Source organism: Scyliorhinus torazame, chromosome 10 (assembly GCF_047496885.1).
Source record: "Scyliorhinus torazame isolate Kashiwa2021f chromosome 10, sScyTor2.1, whole genome shotgun sequence".
Taxonomy (NCBI): Eukaryota; Metazoa; Chordata; class Chondrichthyes; order Carcharhiniformes; family Scyliorhinidae; genus Scyliorhinus; species Scyliorhinus torazame.
Window position 1 is genome coordinate 190,185,553 of NC_092716.1, and position 13,166 is coordinate 190,198,718.

General features: G+C 45.8%; 1 protein-coding gene across 2 annotated transcripts in view; it reads left to right on the forward strand.

Annotated features, from left to right (window-relative positions):
* Positions 1–13,166, forward strand: part of usp47 (ubiquitin specific peptidase 47) — a 259,715-nt gene that overhangs the window by 102,305 nt on the left and 144,244 nt on the right. The window lies entirely within an intron of this gene.

Here is a 13,166-nt window from a genome sequence, read left to right on the forward strand (position 1 = left end):
TCCTGAGGAAGTATAGGCGCAGTTGTGCTTTCTTGGTCGTAGTGCTAATGTAGGTGGACCAGGACAGATTGTTGGTGATGTGCGCACTTAGGAATTTGAAGCTATCAACCATCTCCACCTCGGCACCATTGATGCAGACAGGGGTGTGTACGATACTTTACTTCCTGAAGTCAGTGACCAGCTCTTTAGTTTTGCTGACATTGAGGGAAAGATTGTTGTCGTTACACCACTCCACTCGGTTCACTATCTCCCTCCTGCACTCTGACTCATCATTATTCAAAATCTGACCCAATACGGTCGTGTCATCAGCAAACTTGGTAGATGGACTGTAGCCAAATTTTGCCCCACAGTTGTGTGTGTGTGTGTACAGAGAGTATAGTAGGGGTCTAAGTACGCAGCCTTGCGGGGACCCGGTTTTGAGGACTATCGTGGAGGAGGCGTTGTTTATCCTTACTGATTGTGATCTATGGATCAGGAAGTTGCGGATCCAGGTGCAGAGTGAGGAGTCAAGTCTTAGGTTTTGGAGCTTTGATTTTTTTAAATATAAATTTAGAGTACCCAATTCATTTTTTCCAATTAAGGGGCAATTTAGCGTAGCCAATCCACCAAGCGTGCACATCTTTGGGTTATGGGGGCGAAACCCACGCAAACACGAGGAGAATGTGCAAACTCCACACGGACAGTGACCCAGAGCTGGGATCGAACCTGGGACCTCAGTGCCGTGAGGCAGCAGTGCTAACCATTGCGCCACCATGCTGCCCTAGGTTTTGGAGCTTTGATATGAGCTTGGCTGAGATTATGGTGTTGAAGGCGGAGCTGTGGTCAATGAATAGGAGTCTGAAGTAGGAGTCCTTGTTGTCGAGATGCTCCAGGGATGAATGTAGGGCCAGGGAGATGGCGTCTGCTGTGAGCTGGTTGCGGCGAATTGCAGTGGATCAAGGCATTCTGGGAGTATGGAGTTGATGTGTCTCATGACCAATCTCTTGAAGTTATACGTAACTCTCAATTTCGATGGGTACACCACTTAAAAATGCACTCCAGTCATGTGTAGCGCCACTTTGCCTTATTAAACTCTGCACTCCTCTTGTACAATACCTCCCCGCTCCCAGCACCCCCACCTACCCCACTGCCGTGTGTGTTGTCCTAATCTTTTTGATGTGTGGAACTGAACACGGTGATGGACAAGAAGCTGATTTATTTTGCAGAGTTCATGTGAATATGTGTTCCGTGGCAATTAATAATAATAATTGCTTATTGTCACAAGTAGGCTACCGTGAAAAGCCCATAGTCGCCACATTCCAGCGCCTGTTTGGGAGGCCGGTACGGGAATTGAACCCGAGCTGCTGCCTTGTTCGGCATTGCAAGCCAGCTATTTAGCCCACTGTGCTAAACCAGCCCCTATAATTGTAAACCATTTCAAACTACCAACATTGCTTCCTGTAACATAGCAAACAAGCAAAAAGATCTCCCAACAGACTATTAATTTCTTGCTATATTTACTTTTGTGCCAGCATCCAACTGGAAAAACTAACCTACTATACCTTAATTCCCAACTGAGGCCTAGTTTTGTCGATTTTTTTTCTCCAAATGTGTTTTCATTTGTTTGCTGTGACATTACTCGGGCGTAGAATATATGGAATTGTGAGAGTTCTCAGTTTCTATATTACAGATCTCATGAGATAGTCAATTTGAGATTGTTGTGTTTTTTAAGCAAATCAATAAATAGGCACTGATGGGATGAATTTCTCCATGCTGCTATTCAGGTGTTGATGATTTCTGGGTGTAGATCAATGCTATCTCATTTATTTTATGGATGCTTCTTGACAAATGCTGAAATTTGGTAGACAATATTTGTAAAACAATATGTGACCAGCAGTTACACCTATTTTGAGCTACGTTGCACATATTATCCCTCTTTCGTTTGAAGAAAATCACCTTTTAAGAAGGTTTTGCTATTCTAAGCCCAGGATATTTTACTCCTCCCTATTGTAAATAGGTCTGTGAGACAGCCTTTGCTTTGTTTTATCATGTCAGCATGCCTTACATGTTAAAACATTTATTTTCAGCCTGTTTTCTCGTGATTTTGTGAGATCCTGCCTTTGCCCTGCAACGTGATCAAAACTAATCTCTCACTGACCCGTTTTGCTCCATTTTCAGTCATGCACTTGTATCTGAACGGGTTAGCAGGCTACTAGTCGGATGCTTGTAAGAGGGAGTTGCCATTTTCATTTTCATTCCTCAAAGTAGGTGATATCTGGAGCCCTGAGTAGAGCAATAAACCTACATTATGTTTGACTGTTGCCTAAAATACAGTGTTTAAAAAAGAAACAATAAAGTCAAGTAACTCCATTGCTCAAATTTCTCCATTTATGCAGTTACAGTTTAACAAGATGCAAATTAGACATTAAGGGGAAAGGATTTCTAAATTGCACATGAACATAGGAGCAATGATGTAAAGTAAAGACTTTCTGGCCTATCTAGCCTCTCTCAGACAATTCTTCTTCCCACTCCCCCAAACTTGGAGAGGTGCAAAACCAGATTTAAAAATGGAGGAATTTCTCACCAAATGGTCTATGGCCCATTTCGGTGATCAAGAAGATCACTGACTCTGAATTATCTGTGCTACCTACCTTTTGCGAGAAGTAATGTCTTTCCTAACCAGAGACTGGATCAGCTCTTGTGAGATGGCAAGCAGGCACTCAATGTATTGTAACGATCGGAACATTTTAGGAATATTAGCTTCTAACTATTGGTAAAATTTCAGGCTTAAAGGCCCACGGTTAGTGTCTTTTATTGCAATGGTCATGTGTTTGTTTAAATGGTTTTAGCAGCTAGCAGATGAAATTGACAAAGGAATGTGTTGTTCAATCTAGGCCAATGAACTGTGGTTTGACTGGGAACTCCCTGGGGAGTTAAAGTTCTTTTCCAGCCTGCAGTGATTATTTGTTTTTCAGTTTGAAGAGATGAGGTCATTTCTGGGTGGAGCCAAGGAATGCAGAAAGACGTTTAGGGAAGCTGTGGAGAGAGGCACTTTTGGAGAAAAGGGTTTTTGAAAGACAAGACAAGAAAGAGGCTGAAACAACCGAGTAGAAGCAACTATTTGAATATTTAGCCAGAGTCTGAAAGGGTTCTAAAAGAGCCAAATATCTGTTCTGTGCCACCTCCATACGCACCCATGTCGACCCCTCCCCCACCGCCCACTTTCTGATCATGGCTATATTAGCCGCCCAGTAATAGTTGCTAAAATGTGGCAGCGCCAGCCCGCCCTCTCCCCGACTCCGCTCAAGCATTACCTTCCTTACTCGGGTCTTGCCCGCCCAGACGAAGCCCGTGATCACTCTGTTGACCAGTTTAAAAAAGGACCGTGGAACAAAGATGGGGAGACACTGAAATACAAATAGGAATCTCGGGAGGACCGTCATCTTCACTGTTTGCAAATTCCCAGCCAGAGACAACGGAAGCGCGTCCCATCTCCCAAAATCGGCCTTCATTTGGTCCACCAGCCGGGCCAGATTCAATTTATGCAGCCGGTCCCATTCCCACGCCACTTGGATGCCTAGGTACCTAAAGCTTCCCTCTACTAACCTAAACGGCTGCTCTCCCAGTCGCCTCTCCTGTCCCCTCGCCTGGACCACAAACATCTCACTCTTTCCCATATTAAGCTTAAACCCAGAAAACCGGCCAAAATCCCCTAGAGTCCTCATAATTACTTCCATCCCCTCTATTGGGTCCGAAACATACAGAAGCAGGTCATCTGCATATAGCGAAACCCTGTACTCCACCTGCCCCCCCCCCCCCCTCCCCCCCCCCCCCCCGGACCAGTCCTCTCGAGGCTCTCCGAGCAATTGCCAACGGTTCTATAGCCAGCGCAAACAACAGTGGGGAGAGGGGGCATCCTTGTCTCGTCCTCCGGTGCAGTCTAGAATAGTCCGATGTTATCCTATTCGTCCGTACACTTGCTACAGGAGCCTGATACAGTAACCTGACCCAGTCAATAACGCCCCGCCCAAATCCGAACCGTCCCAGTATCTCCCACAGATAATCCCATTCTACCCGATCAAAAGCCTTTTCTGCATCCATTGCGATCACTACCTCCACCTCCCTACCTTCCGGGGGCATCATGATCTCATTTAACAGTCTTCTTACATTGGCCACCAACTACCTGCCCTTAACAAACCCCGTCTGGTCCTCCCCAATAAGGTCCGGAACACAACCCTCGATCCCGGAGGACAAGATTTTGGCCAGCAGCTTGGCATCTACATTCAACAGGGCGATCGGCCTGGAGGACCCACACAGCTCCGATTTCTTGTCCCGCTTAAGAATCAGCAAAATCGTTGCCTGTGACATCATCGGGGGAAACACCCTTCTTTCCCTTGCCTCATTGAACATCCTGTCTAGATGCATCGTAAATGATGCTATCGTGTCCGCCTCTACCACCTCCGCTGGCAAAGCGTTCCAGGCACCCACCACCCTCTGCGTAAAAATTTTTTCCATGCACATCTCCCTTAAACTCCCCCCCCCCCCCCCCCCCCCCCCTCACCTTGAAATCGCGACCCCTTGTAATTGACACCCCCATTCTTGGAAAAAGCTTGTTTCTATCCACCCTGTCCATACCTCTCATAATTTTGTAGTCCTCAATCAGGTCCCCCCTCAACCTCCGTCTTTCCAATGAAAACAATCCTAATCTACTCAACATTTCTTCATAGCTAGCACCCTCCATACCAGGCAACATCCTGGTGAACCTCCTCTGCACCCTCTCTAAAGCATCCACATCCTTCTGGTAATGTTGCGACCAGAACTGCACGCAGTATTCCAAATGTGGCCTAACCAAAGTCCTATACAACTGTAACATGACCTGCCGACTCTTGTACTCAATACCCCTTTGGATGAAGGCAAGCATGCTGTATGCCTTCTTGACCACTCTATCGACCTGCGTTGCCACCTTCAGGGTACAATGGACCTGAACTCCCAGATCTCTCTGTACATCAATTTTCCCCAGGACTCTTCCATTGACCGTATGGTCCGCTCTTGAATTAGATCTTCCAAAATGCATCACCTCGCATTTGCCTGGATTGAACTCCATCTGCCATTTCTCTGCCCAACTCTCCAATCTATCTATATTTTGCTGTATTCTCTTACAGTCCTCCTCGCTATCTGCAACTCCACCAATCTTAGTATCATCTGCAAACCTGCTAATCAGACCACCTATACCTTTGTCCAGATCATTTCTGTATATCACAAACAACAGTGGTCCGAGCACGGATCCCTGTGGAACACCACTACTCACCTTTCTCCATTTTGAGACACTCCCTTCCACCACTACTCTCTGTCTCCTGTTGCCCAGCCAGTTCTTTATCCATCTAGCTAGTACACCCTGAACCCAATACGACTTCACTTTTTCCATCAACCTGTCATGGGAAACTTTATCAAACGCCTTACTGAAGTCCATGTATATGACGTCTACAGCCTTTCCCTCATCAATTAACTTTGTCACTTCCTCAAAGAATTCTATTAGGTTTGTAAGACATGACCTTCCCTGCACAAAACCATGCTGCCTATCACTGATAAGTCTATTTTCTTCTAAATGTGAATAGATCCTATCCCTCAGTACCTTCTCCAACAGTTTGCCAACCACTGACGTCAAGCTCACAGGTCTATAATTCCCTGGATTATCCCTGCTACCCTTCTTAAACAAAGGGACAACATTAGCAATTCTCCAGTCCTCCGGGACCTCACCCGTGCTCAAGGATGCTGCAAAGATATCTGTTAAGGCCCCAGCTATTTCGTCCCTCGCTTCCCTCTGTAACCTGGGATAGATCCCATCCGGACCTGGGGACTTGTCCACCTTAATACCTTTTAGAATACCCAAAACTTCCCCCTTCCTTATGCCGACTTGACCTAGAATATTTAAACATCCATCCTTAGCCTCAACATCCGTCATGTCCCTCTCCTTGGTGAATACCGATGCAAAGTACTCATTAAGAATCTCACCCACTTGCTCTGACTCCACGCATAAATTCCCTCTTTTGTCTTTGAGTGGGCCAATCCTTTCCCTAGTTACCCTCTTTCTCCTTGTATACGAATAAAAGGCTTTGGGATTTTCCTTAACCCTGTTAGCCAAAGATATTTCATGACCCCTTTTAGCCCTCTTTATTGCGCGTTTGAGATTTGTCCTACTTTCCCGATATTCCTCCAAAGCTTCATCAGTTTTAAGTCGCCTAGATGTTATGTATGCTTCCTTTTTCATCTTAGCTAGTCTCACAATTCCACCCGTCATCCATGGTTCCCTAATCTTGCCATTTCTATCCCTCATTTTCACAGGGACATGACTGTCCTGAACTCTAATCAACCTTTCCTTAAAAGACTCCCACATTTCAAATGTGGATTTACCCTTAAAGAGCTGCTCCCAATCCACATTCCCTAGCTCCTGCCGAATTTTGTTATACTTGGCCTTTCCCCAATTTAGCACTCTTCCTTTAGGACCACTTTCGTCTTTGTCCATGAGTATTCTAAAACTTACAGAATTGTGATCGCTATTCCCAATCCTCCATCGTGCCCTCCTTAATCACAGCTGTGATATCATCTCTGATCAGTAATGCAACTCCTCCACCCATTTCCCTCCCTCTCTATCCCTCGTGAAGCATCTATACCCTGGGGTATTTAGTTGCCAGTCTTGCCCTTCCCTCAACCAAGTCTCCATAATACCAATAACATCATATTCCCAGGTACTAATCCAAGCCCTAAGTTCATCTGCCTTACCTGTTACACTTCTCGCATTAAAACAAATGCACCTCAGACCACCTGTCCCTTTGCATTCATCATCTCTTCCCTGTCTACTCTTCTCCTTAGTCACATTGAGTTTATTATCTAGTACCTTACTGGCTTTAGTTGCTGCCTCTTTACTGACCACTAACTTCCTAATCTGGTTCCCATCCCCCCTGCCACATTAATTTAAAACCTCCCCAACAGTGTCAGCAAAAGCACCCCATAGGACATTGGTTCCAGTCCTGCCCAGGTGTAGACCATCCGATTTGTAATGGTCCCAAAGCCCCCAGAACCGGTTCCAATGTCCCAAAAACCTGAACCCCTCCCTCCTGCACCATCACTCAAGCCACGTATTCATTCTGACTATTCTTGAATTTCTACTCTGATTGTCTCGTGGCACTGGTAGCAATCCTGAGATTACTACCTTTGCGGTCCTACTTTTTAACTTGTCTCCTAACTCCCTAAATTCTGATTGCAGGACCTCATCCCATTTTTTACCTATATCGTTGGTGCACTGCCTTCCTCTGCCTTTTGGTCACCCATTCCCTGTCTCCCTCACCAATCCTAATCTGCGCTGTGACCAACTCACCGAACGTGCTATCCCCGCCCTCCTCAGCATGCTCCAAAGTGAGTCCATCCACAGCTCCAGAGCCGTCATGCGGTCTAACAGGAGCTGAAGCTGGACACACTTCCCGCACATGAAGGAGTCAGGAGCATCGGCCGCGTCCCTGAACTCCCACATTCAGCACGAGGAGCATAACAGGGGTCTGGGATCTCCTGCGATTTTTACACTTCACCTTAACTGATTACAAATATAATATCAAATAATAGATAAGTGAAAGTCTTTGAATCTAGTCCTGAGTGAAAGACCTGACTGACCTAGCCTTTCCTCAGTCTAACCTGGTCCGTTACTCTAAGGTGCATCTCCTGCAACATTACCATGTCTGCCTTCAATCCCCTAAGATGCGCGAACACACGTGCCCTTTTGACCGGACCATTTAACCCTCAAACATTCCAGGTGATCAGCCTAGTTGGGGGGCTCATTGCCCCCACCCCCCCTCCGCCGATCAGCCATCCCCTTTTTTAGACCCGCCTCCAGCCCGTGCTCCGCACCTCCACCGGTCTACCCCCAGGCAGCCCCGGCCCTAACCTCCTCTCTGTCCCTCAGCCCAAGTCCCTCCCTCGACAGCAGAACATCCCCCCCCCCCCCAGTAACAACACCCTGTAACCAACCCCTTTACTAAACCAAATGCATGCACACACCCCACTGCGCATCCGAGAGCTAGCTCACCCAGCTAGCTTGTTGGACCGCATCCCCGGCGCCAGATAGTCTCCCACCTAATGTTCCCCCCCCCCTTGCCGCTCACACAAACAAACTCCAACATCAAACAATCCCCACACAATTGCCCAACAGAAAAACACCAAGATCAAAACAAGCACACCTCCATCCCCCAACAGTGCAAATGAAAATCTTAACTCACTCAGCTCTACCGCTGGTTCCAAATCAATGCAAACGGCATCACAAACATCTTCCATGAAATGCAAAACGAGAAACCTTTTACAAAAACAGAGAAACAAAAAGAAAAAACAAAAACATGAACGTTGCAGCCAAGTTCAAAAGTTCTCAATCCATCACCAGACCTTTCTTTTTCGCAAAGTCCAACGCGTCCTCAGGCGACTCGAAGTAGAAGTGCTGATCCTCATGCGTGACCCAGAGATGGGCTGGGTATAACAGTCCAAACTTCACCTTTTTCTTAGAAAGGATCGACCTGACCTGGTTGAAGCCTGCTCTCCTCCTGGCCACCTCTGCACTCAGGTCCTGGTAAACCCGCAGATGCTATTGCCCCATTTACAGCCCTGTGTCTGCATGGCCCACTTTAGAATGCGCTCGTTATCGGAGAACCTGTGGAATCTCACCACCATTGCCCTTGGGGTGGGGTGGGGGCTCCCATTCGTGGCTTCCTCGCGAGTGCTCTGTGAACCCTATCCACCGCCAAGGGCTGGGAAAATGCCCCATCCCCCAGCAGCTTCACAAACATGTCTGCTATATATGCCCCAGCGTCCGTTCCTTCGGACCCCTCCGGGAGCCCGACGATTCTTAGGTTCTGCCGGCGGGACCTATTTTCTAGGTCCTCCACCTTTTCCAGGAGCTTCTTCTGCTGGTCCCTCAGCATCCCCGCCTCCAGCTCCACCGCAGTCTGATGTTCCTCCTGCTCAGCCAGCGCCTTCTCCACCTTCTGGATCGCCCGATCCTGGGCGTCCAATCTATGCTCCAACCGCTCAATCGACTCTTTTATCGGGTCCAAGCAGTCCCGTTTCTGCATAGCAAAGCCTTCCTGATGACTTGCATCAGCTGCTCCATAGACAGCTGGGTCGACAAGCCAGAGGTCCGAACCTCCACCATGCTGTCTTCTGTTGCAGCTACAGCCCAAGCCTTCTCTATCTTTTTGTTTCTGCCCTTACGAACACTTCTAGTCCTTCTCTCCATGCACCAAAGTGGGAATTCAATAAACAATTGCCACTAATATCTGTTTTACAATTCAAGTTCGGTAGAAAAACTGGGGAAAGGTCCAAACGTCCGACCAGAGCGGGAGCCACCAAATGTGCGACTTACTCCTCCATAGCCGCCACCAGAAGTTCGGAAAATGTATTCCTGACCAATCTTTAACTTGTTAGCTATGCTTGCCATACTACTGAAGTAGCTAATTATTGCTATTGACCTTTCAGTTTTGGTTGAGTGCACTAACATTTCACAGTGTAAAACTGCCTGTGATTATCCATTGTTTGTTCCTCTGAATTGTGGAACCTCCCAATTATAATACAAAAGGGTAAAGCTTTCACAGACATTGAGCCTTATCACCTCCCTGGAGAGTCATCTCCAGGCACTTCACATTTGGAAGTATAGTCTATTATATTGACAAAGTAGCAGCCAATTTGCATTTGGGAAGGTTGCACTTCAGAGTCATCCAGAAGTTCATGTTTGGAAATGTTGGAAGGGTTTGTTGGCAGATGTCCAATATTATTTTCAACAGAGTTGGTGTTTGCTTTCAGCCATTGCTTCCAGCAGTTTATTGATGGATTTTACAAAGTCTTTGTTGTTTTTGAACTTACAGTTGGCCTATTTGAATTAAATGGATTCACATATTCACTGAAATATACAGTACAGAATAGGCCCTTCGGCCCATTGAATCTGCACTGCCAGAACGTGCAGACTTGTTGGATTCAGCCCAACAAGTTACTACTTCTATGAAAGGATAGTCAAATTTTCTGGAGGTCGCAATACTATTGCAGAACGACGAGCATATTGAAAATATAGGCAGCGTCATGATTCAGAGCTGGTGTGCGGACCCTTGGAAATGTATACAATCTGGTGTTTTGCATCACTATCCTAAAGACTATAAGGCATGATCCCAAAGTTTATGCTGGAGCTTGTCCAGGGTAACCCAGATCTTGTCCTGCTTAGTTTATTTGCAAATATACTTGTAATCTACAGGATAGTTGTTTCAATTTTGAAGCTGCTATTGTGTGAATTATTTTTCTTTAATTGCACTAATTGTAATATGTTGCCACCACATACAAGTATTGTTTTGTCATGGAATCCCTACAGTGCAGAACAAAGCCATTCGGCCCATCGCATCTGCACCAATCCTTTCTGCAAGAGCACCCTACCAAGGTCCACTTCCCCCGCCCTATCTCTGTAGCCCCACCTAACCTGCACAGCTTTGGACTGTGGGAGGAAATCGGAGCACCCGGAGGAAACCCAAGCAGACGTGAGGAGAATGTGCAGATTCCACACACTGACCCAAGGCCAAAATTGAACCCGGGTCCCTGATGCTGTGAGGCAGCAGTGCTAACCACTGTATCGCCGTGTAGAAGTTGTTTAAGCCTCAAGATTCCTTGTTGCATGATTTATGGACTTATGTATAGTAAGATTGTTGTATTTTTCTGTTGCTGAAAATATTGTACCCATTTGTTGCAGTACAGTGTAATTTCTGTAGATGAAGCTAATAGGCTAGGTGGGATCAAATAATTGAACATGGGAATTTGGCTACTGCAGTAGGGGTTTTAATCCTGTTTTTCAATTAACCCCAAATCAAACATTTAGAACTATGTTGATAGCACAAATCCTGTTGCTCTCTGTGGTCAGTCGCAGTCTTCACCATTGCCCAGTGTCAGGCTTTGAGCTCTCCATGCAGCTGTGCTTCCTGCCAAAGTTGCAGCCATAGAAGAATTTGTGTGACTGCAGCACCTGTTGTCTCTCATCATCCAATTCAGATGAGAAGGAGGGCCTGATGTGATGGAAGATAATTGTGCAATAAATTGAAAATAGTCCCTGTTGGAGAGGTCAGAGGGGAGGAGAAAGAACCAGAGATGACATGAGCAAACATTTTTTGCACAACAAAATGTGATCTGGAATGTGCTGCCTGAGGGGGCAATCGAAACAGATGAAGTCATAATATTCAAAAAGAACTGGATGAATGTGTGAAGGAAAACATACTTCCAGGGCTAGGGGTAAAGAACAGTGAGTGGGACTAATTGGATGGCTCACTGAAAGAGCCAACAGAGGCATGATGGACCAATTGGCCTCTTGCCTGTAAGATGCCATGATTCTATGGTTCTATTGGCAGTACAATTTCTGAAAATATTTAATCTGCTTCAGTTCCAAAGAGCTCATAATTGGTCAAATAATTTGCTTGTTCAGGATTTTTATTGTAGTCCTGTTATTATTCATAAAATTCTAGAATGGTGACATCCGATTTTATGTTTCAGACTAACTTTATAATCACTGTCCTTCATGCAGGTTTTGTGCTGTCAAATGCTCAGATATGCCATCCTGCCGGGGCTTGACGTTGTTTACCCTGGCTGGGGATTCTAATACATGGGGGGGACACAGTTACAAGATAAGGGGCTCATTATTTAGGACTGAGGTTAGGATATATTTCTTCACACAAAGGGTTGTGAATCTTTGGAATTCTCCATCTCAGAGGGTTCCAGGTGCTTCATCGCTGTATACAAGGATAAAAGGTACAATAGCCAGATTTGAGGATGACACTAAAATAGGTGGAGATAGTAAGCTGCAGTGAGGAAATTTACAAATAGATATAGAAAGGTTAGGCAAGTGGGCCAAAATTTGGCAGATAGAGTTTAATTAGGATAAGTGTGAGGTTACCCATTTTGGTCGGAAAAATTGAAAGGTTACTTATTATCTACATTGAGTCAAACTTCAGAGTGCTTTGGTGCAGTGGAATCTGTGTGTTCTCGTGCATGAATAGTAGAAAACTAACATGCAGGTACAACAGGTAATAAGGAAGGCAAATGGTATTTTGGCATTTATTGATAAAGGAATAGAGTATAAAAGTAGGGAACTGTTGCTGCAACTCTACCAGGCATTGGTGAGACCGCATCTGGAGTACTGTGTACAGTTTTGGTCCCCTTATTTGAAGAGGGATGTAGTTGCATTGGAGGCAGTTCAGAGGAGGTTCACTAGATTAATTTCAGAGATGAGGGGTTTGTCTAATGAAGAGAGATTGAGCAGCTTAGGCCTATGCTCGCTCGAGTTTAGAGGAATGAGAGGAGATCTCATTGAGGTATATAAGATGATAAACGGTACTGGCAAAGTAGACGTAGAGCGGATGCTCTTATGGGGCACTTTGAACGAGAGGTCATTGTTTTAGGATAAGGGGTAGCAGTTTTAAAACAGATGAGAAATTACTTCTTTCAAAGGGTCGTGAATCTCTGGAATTCATTAGCCCAGAGTGTGGTGGATGCCGGGACATTGAGTAAATTTAAATTAAATAAATTTAGAGTACCCAATTTTTTTTCCAATTAAAGGGTGATTTAGCATGGTCAATCCACCTACCCTGCATATCTTTGGGTTGTGAGGATGAGACCCATGCAGACACGGGGAGAATGTGCAAACTCCCCACGGACAGACAGTGACCCGGGGCCGGGATCAAACCAGGGTCCTCGGCACAGTGAGGCAGCAGTGCTAACCACTGTGCCACAACATTGAGCAAATTTAAGGTGGAGATCGACAGATTTTTAATTAGGAATGGGTCGAAGGGTTATGGAGAATGGACAAGAAGTTGTGTTGAGACAGACTTTTAATTCTAATGTGTTGAAGGGTTATGGAGCAGGAACTTGAGTTGAGATCAGCCATGGTTGTATCGAATTGCGGAACAGGCTCGAATGGCTGAATTGCGTACTCCTGCTCCTAGTTCTTATCATAGAATTTACAGTGCAGAAGGAGGCCATTCGGCCCATCGAGTCTGCACCGGCTCTTGGAAAGAGCACCCTACCCAAGGTCAACACCGCCACCCTATCCCCATAACCCAGTAACCTCACCCAACACTAAGGGCAATTTTGGACACTAAGGGCAATTTATCATGGCCAATCCACCT